At 41.0% G+C, this 6,935-nt stretch overlaps 1 long non-coding RNA gene across 1 annotated transcript; it reads right to left on the bottom strand.

Annotated features, from left to right (window-relative positions):
- Nucleotides 1–292: 292 nt before the first annotated feature.
- Nucleotides 293–5,184, bottom strand: LOC147251887 (uncharacterized). Its single transcript, XR_015118706.1, has 3 exons — nt 5,070–5,184; nt 4,682–4,767; nt 293–864 (listed from the first exon to the last, which is right to left on the bottom strand). It is a non-coding gene; the product is annotated as an uncharacterized LOC147251887 (long non-coding RNA).
- Nucleotides 5,185–6,935: the final 1,751 nt, after the last annotated feature.

The following is a 6,935-nucleotide window of genomic DNA, read 5'->3' as shown; positions in this document are numbered from 1 at the left end:
CAGTCCCTGAGCAGAGTTAGTTATCTATAATCTCGTCCAACACGTTAGACATAGAGACAAATGATAGCACGCTGGTTAGTTTTGACACAATAGATTTGAAATGACAGGAAAAAAAACTGCATGGCATAGAGAAAGAAAGTGTATATGGTGTGGTCACACACACACACACACACACACACAAGACAATCTCCTGCGCCTGGTCTGTCTCTATGGGCCTGAAATTCAAATTCCAGTATAAATACATTTCTGCTGCTGCTGATCCGGATCATCTCTGGTTAGCTGCCTGCTACGTCAGGTTTAAATGGAATAAAACACGCACACGTGGACTGCTTTGGAACACATCAACATTATCATGTCATTGATGGAAGGACTAACGAACAAAGCATTGAGATTAACCTGCAGGACCTTCACACCTGAGGCGGTGATGTCACTGTGGTACACCAGTGCTTTGAAGACAAGTTGCAGGCTAACTGGAGGCAACGGTGACATTTGCTGCCTTTGTTGAAGTACATTACTGTGCAGTATTGCTGTACTGTGTTTGCTCACCCTCAGTTTTCTATCTGATCCCCTCCAGACATTAGGAGTCAAAAGGATTGTCGGATTTTCCAATAAAAAAAACATACAAGTACCTCTTTTATAACTTCAAAATACATGTTAGACTCAGCATTAGTGACGTAACATGCACCACAAAAACCCAGTCTGGCTTGTTGGGATCTGGTCACCCTATAGTGACCAGAGGCTGGAGCTGGACCACAGCTGAAGCCGATCCAGGGTGCACACGAACCAGAGAATGGAGGAGAGACTTGGGCTGGTGCTGCTGGCAGAAAAGAAAGGCGGCGGATGAGTCAGGAGGTCCGAAGTTAACTACGGAAACAAGACAGACAGACCGAACAGATCCATCAAGGATGTCTGGAAATGTGACTGACTACATGACAGAGTGAACAATGTGGTTGTGTAGTGAAGTCCAGGTATTTGTGGCAGGGCTAATCTTGAGCTGGGGCAGCTGGTGAAGCTTGTTCTCGTCTCCGGCGCAGCTGTCTCTACTCAGACACATAAGGAGACAGAGAGAGAGAGAGCGAGAGAGGCTGCAGGGTAGATGGAGGTAGAGGCTGAAGTGGACGGCGTGACAGAGGGTTTGATTGGGACTATTATTTGGTTGCAGCTGCTGAAAGTCAGCCCAACTTGAGGCGAGAGAAGAGGTCTTAAACAAAGCAGTAGCTCTCCATGAAGCTATGACACTTCTCTGTACATATTCCCGTTTTCTGAAAGGCTGCAATTATCACGTCAGATGCTATAATGCTAACATGAGGAAAATAGTGGAAGATAATTACTCGCAGTCTTGTTCACTCTCACAGAAGGCAGATTAAATATGCAACACTGATCCTCCAATATTCAAATTCATCGAGCTTAAAACACTATTATACTTTGAGTCAAGACTTGAAAACTTAAGCACTATTTAACAGATAAATCTACATCTGTAGTCCCACCACCAGGAGGCGCTTAGATCGACAACCTCTTCTTTTTTTTTTTTCCCCCCAAATGGTACATCCGATTTGAGAGCAAAAACTAAACCATATCCAAAAACTGCACATGAAAAAGTTGTATTTCAGTTGATGAACCCGACCTCTCAAAGTCACAGGATATTGAAACATGACACCTGAGGCAACATCTTTAAGCAGTGACATTCGTTCAGCACAAATGGTTTTTCAAACCTCTGAAAATCTCAAGTCAGGAAGACTTTGTTGATTTTGTTTGCCTGATACTTTTTTCCACACCTCCTCGTGCACTAGGACTGTGTGTGTTTGTGTGTGTGCGTGTGCATATACAGTATGGATATCTTTAATAAAGATAAACAATTATCAGCATCGTATGAAAGCCTGTCAAATATATTCCATCTCGACATGTTCGACAATATTGGCAATGCAATCACCTGAAACTTTGCAAACTTTGTTTTTTTTTTCCTTGCAAATCCTTATTAATGCAAGTAGTGATAAATGTTAGTTTATACAATTTAGAATTCATTAGAATTGAAACAGGAGCTATGTGTGCTGAGATCCATTGCCTAAAATATTTTTAAAGGGAAGACAAACTGTTTGAAGTGTAAATTTAATCCAGCTTTTCTGTCATTCCATCATCAGTTACGCAGGGTAGAATGAGAAAGCGTTTCCCAGGGATCTCCAAGTGCAAAATATAAAATAAATACTCTATTTATGATAAAAGTAGCGATGGATTTTGGGTTCCTTACTTTTTCAAAGAGTTTTATGGATGTCACCTTCTTTTATAGTCTCACCCATATTAGCATTTTTGCAGCAAAACACTATGGTCATCAAAATGCAAGTTCCCTTACTGCAGGGCAAATTTGTTTTTCCTCTCAATGTTTCATGTTGTGAAGTGAACACATTATATCAAGTTCAGAATTTTCTTTAAAAAAGGATTTCTTTGAGGGCAAAACTCCCCACAAGATTTAATAAGACACCAAGGAGTCACATCCGCTCATCAAAATCACTTCGACACAAAGGTCATCCAGAAATTCTGCCACTGCTCGCAATTAGCGGTCCCCTGGTGAGAGGTGTATTTAAGTGGCTTAAAAGATTTTATGTTGATCCTCCTTCTCAGGGAAGTTACTCACAAGCACTTTGTTTTTCCTCCGAATGATGCATTAGCTAATGAGACAGCTCTTCATGTTTGACTGCTTCTGTCAATCCTCCAAAAAAGCCAAACCCGCATACGGCCGACATCATCTCTACTTCCATAGTATATGAGGTGTAAGATGGTGGTTGGGCCTCCATTATTTTGTTAAAGTACACAATGTATCTGTTGAGATAACATCTGCTGAAGATATAACAGGCAAACAAACGGTGTCGGATCAGAGTGATGGTAATGTAACTGCAATAGAACTTCAATGTTTCCCTTCACACACACACTGATCATCCCGCTGCGCCTATTATTGTGTGATAGCTATAGTCATGCTTATTGTTCTCTCTGCCATCAGGCGACTGAGTCAGAGCACACACTATTATTATATTACTCAGTCTGGTGCACTTTAGCAGAGGCTTTACATGCACATTTGCGGCTGAACCGTAGTTAAGAGCTGGATTAGTTGGACTGCTGCCGTTCCACTTTACATAAAATTGGGAAGGATCCATTTACTGCAGCATGTCTGCCTCCACAACAGTAGGTGGCGGTATACATCCTTAAAACTAGTTGCATTCGCTCTCTTCCAGTTCACCTTTTGTATCACGTATATGGCAGTTAATTCGTATCCAAAGCGGAGCACATAAAAAAAGAAGTGTGATCCGAGCAAATAGATGAGTACTTGTGCAGGGAAAAGCATTCACTCGAGCGCAGACCAGCATCCATCAGAGACAAACCAACTCACATGGGCGTGATGAGCGTACACCAGCCCTCTGAACGCACGCTCCTCTTACTCTACAGACTCGCCACTCCCTCGCTGTCAAGTTGAGTTTTGAGACCTAGGAGGCGGGGATGGGGGACGGGGGGGGGAGCTGTCTCACCCACCTCTGATTGGACAGTTTCAACACCCACCTGTCTATATACAAGAATTCCAGTAGAGCCACCAAGCAGATGACATGAGATACAAGTCTGCTCGCTCTCTCTCAGAAATCCAACCTCCCCATTATGGAGTAAAATACCAAACAAGTTGGTAAGCAGTCACTCTTGCTCACGACGGCTGTAGATTCAAAGACAACATCTTACCCCAAAACAGCATAAAGTTTGTCTATTCTTCCTGCCCGCTGGGATGAGCAACTTCTGGGTCAAATCACTGCACTCAGGAGCAATTTGGTTCCCAACATTTTTTTAAAGAATGATTTCAGTCAGATTCATGCGTTGACGGAGATTTTCCAAGTCCAGTTTTACTCGGACAAACACAATCAAGTTTTTCTAACATGTAAACATACAGACAGCCACATGTAAATGTTGCACCACAGTATCAGCATGCTTGGCCATACACAGCAAACACACACACCTGTCTATGATCGCCTGAAGATTTTGCCATATCATTGTTTATCTCCCTGACACCACTGATTTAATGGAGTTGGATGGATTCGTCTAGTCCCATGGGTTACTGGAATTTAGAAGGGGAAAAAAAAGGCTTGTGGGAATGGACAGGCATCTTAAAGACACAATAATGTCCCCCAGAATCCATCACTTTGCGGCTGATGTATGAGGTGTTGATAGTATCTCCTTGTCCTGATGATTTTATCTGACACAGAAAGACAAAGTGACAATGGATCAGCGGTACTTCTTTGTCATGCTCTGAGAAACCAGCATCTTAACAAAGGCCCAGTTGATACAAACTACACTGGGTGGTGATTGTTGTTATATTTTTTCTTGACTGCTGTGAGAATCTGTGAGTCTTTTGAGCGATAGTGGTGTTGCAAAAACAAGAATCAATACAGGTAAGGATTACCTACATGTGGGATGCAAGTCATGATTACTCCACACGCTCTCATCAACACTGCAACCTGGCCCGCCACTATGTTTCAAACAATGCAACAAGTCACCATACGGAGCTGTGAGGCCCAAAACTTTTTATCCACCTATCAGATGAAACGGTACAAATAGGGCAGACTGTGGTGGAGCCTATCAAGTAAAGACATTTCCTGAACTGTTTGTATTAACCGAAAGAAGACAAAAGTGTATATTAGTTTCAACTTACTACTTTCTGTTGACATGTTTTCAAATGTACCATCCTCCCTATGTGGCTGTGAGGAGATGTGAATCCACAGCTGGTCAAACTTCTTTCTACAAAGAACCAGGAAGTTAGCATTTTCCAGTGAAACTATAGAGAAAAAAACAGCACAAAGTACTGACTTTTACACAACCACTGTAAACAGAGTTTCTTATTATCTCAGTAATAAACGCAACAAATAACTGAATATAGATTGGACAAATAAACACGTTTCATTTCAAATCTGTTATCAAGCCATCTCCAACAGAGCTTCCTGCTAGAATGAGCATTCACAAATATCTCAAAACTTTCAACATACATCATAGATAGTCTCCAGTATTGGATTTAATGTGATGATTAAATGAACTTAACTTACAGTCATGGCTTTAGTAAGTGTGAAACACCAGGATCAACAAGAATTGCCTATAGAGCTAGCACATGACAAACAAAACGACAGGAAACTACGACTTACTTCCTGCTTCCTGTTTCCTGTGTACAACACAACTACATCTGGAGTCCAACAGATGGCACCATAGCAGATGAAAAAAGTCAGATTCAGAGGGAAGAATATCTGTAAAAGCCATATCAGTGTCAAAATTAGGAGGCAATAATGGTTTAAGCCATCATCTGGAAATTGTTGCTGCAAACATGACAATGTGCGCTTTCTGCTTCCCCTCGCTGGCAGCCACAGGAAATCAACCATGACCAAATTCCGTTTGTATTTTAAAGTCATATTTAAAGATAGATTGATTCGGTGGATTTGATCTTGAGTTGTAGTACAGACAAAGTTGTAAGTGATATCAAATAATCCACCTCAATGTCAGGTGAACCTGGTGGTTTCATGTCAAGGTCAAATCAGCAGGTCCAGTAAATGAAGTGTTGTTTTAGTTGCCTATTCATGTGACTTTAAATCAGAGTCAGAAAAGAGCCCCTTTTTAAAATAGCTCTTTCCCCCAATGAATCGAGTTCCTATCCACGCTGAGGTCGTGTGAACAAGCTCTCAAAAAACACATCAGAGATCATGATGCTCCCTCACCCAAATTAGCCCCTATGATGGATAGGTCATTTTATACCCCATTAACCCATCCATTTGTCAATTACAAATGGAAATGTTGGGCTTGAGGATGGGGGGCAGGTTTCAGGAACTGTCAAGTTGCTGAATGCCACCTTGCATCACGGCTGACTGTAATTACAGAGCCTGTCTGAAAGTTAACCCATTGAATCCCACCGCCAACTACGTCTACCAGAGTGTGTAAATGTCCTTATCCAAACATTTCTAGATTCTAGAACCGTTTTCAATAGCAATGACTTGAATAGACAACTAATGGTGAAAAGTTTCCACGCTGACTAACGCTTTTCATCATTGTTTCTGACACAGATACCTCATTATGAACCTGAATCATCAATATTATTAATATCATTGATGCAGGGTGTGTAGTGCAATTGCAAATTCCATTTAAAAAGCAGAGGACAAACTGGATGAAAATATGAGACTCCACTATGTGAATGAAAACACTGGAAAAACGTGCATCAATGGGCTAACAACCCCCCCCCCCCCCCCCCCGAAACAAAAGTGCAGTAGCTGATAATGATGTTTATTACCCTTCACATTTGTCATCAACACTGTCATTCCCAGTTCAAATTCTTCTTTGTGTTTTCATTATGAACATGATTGGCTGATTAGCACATATTGTTTTGTCATCGAATTAGCATTCGCTTCAAAACGAGCGGTTTGTTGATGACAAACAAGAGAACGTCACATTTGGGAACGATGGGAAGGAGACGAGATGGATTTGTTCCCAGACACCTTTCGCTTTAATGATGAGAGATGTGCAGGAATTATGGGAGATTATGCAAATCATTTGTGCGAGGGTGTACACAAGGGTTTGCTTTGGTTTTAACTTAAGTTTGGAGGGAAGAATTTTATCAACAGTTCGTCTGTTTAACAACTGTGAAATACATTCTGTTGAAAAGGCCTTACTACTTTGAGTACTTTTACTCTCTCTTCTTTTTTATCTGAATATTGCGATGCATTTTTTTTGTACAACAAATTCCATGTCAGTACTGTATTTTTTACCAGACCTCACAAATAAGACAAACCTCTTTTTATTGCATGTTGGTGCCTCTTGACTATTTTAATGTATATTTGTTGTTCAATTTTTTTCTCTACAGGTTCTGTTGTGCATGAAACAGAAATGCAATATATAAATATGGTTATTTTACTCTGCAAAAACTATTAAAA

This window comes from Aulostomus chinensis, chromosome 12 (assembly GCF_037954235.1).
Source record: "Aulostomus chinensis isolate RoL2024-O1b breed Wild chromosome 12, RoL_Achi_v1.0, whole genome shotgun sequence".
Lineage (NCBI taxonomy): Eukaryota > Metazoa > Chordata > Actinopteri > Syngnathiformes > Aulostomidae > Aulostomus > Aulostomus chinensis.
Note: the sequence above shows the minus strand (reverse complement) of the source record. Positions and strands in the feature narration are given on the sequence as shown.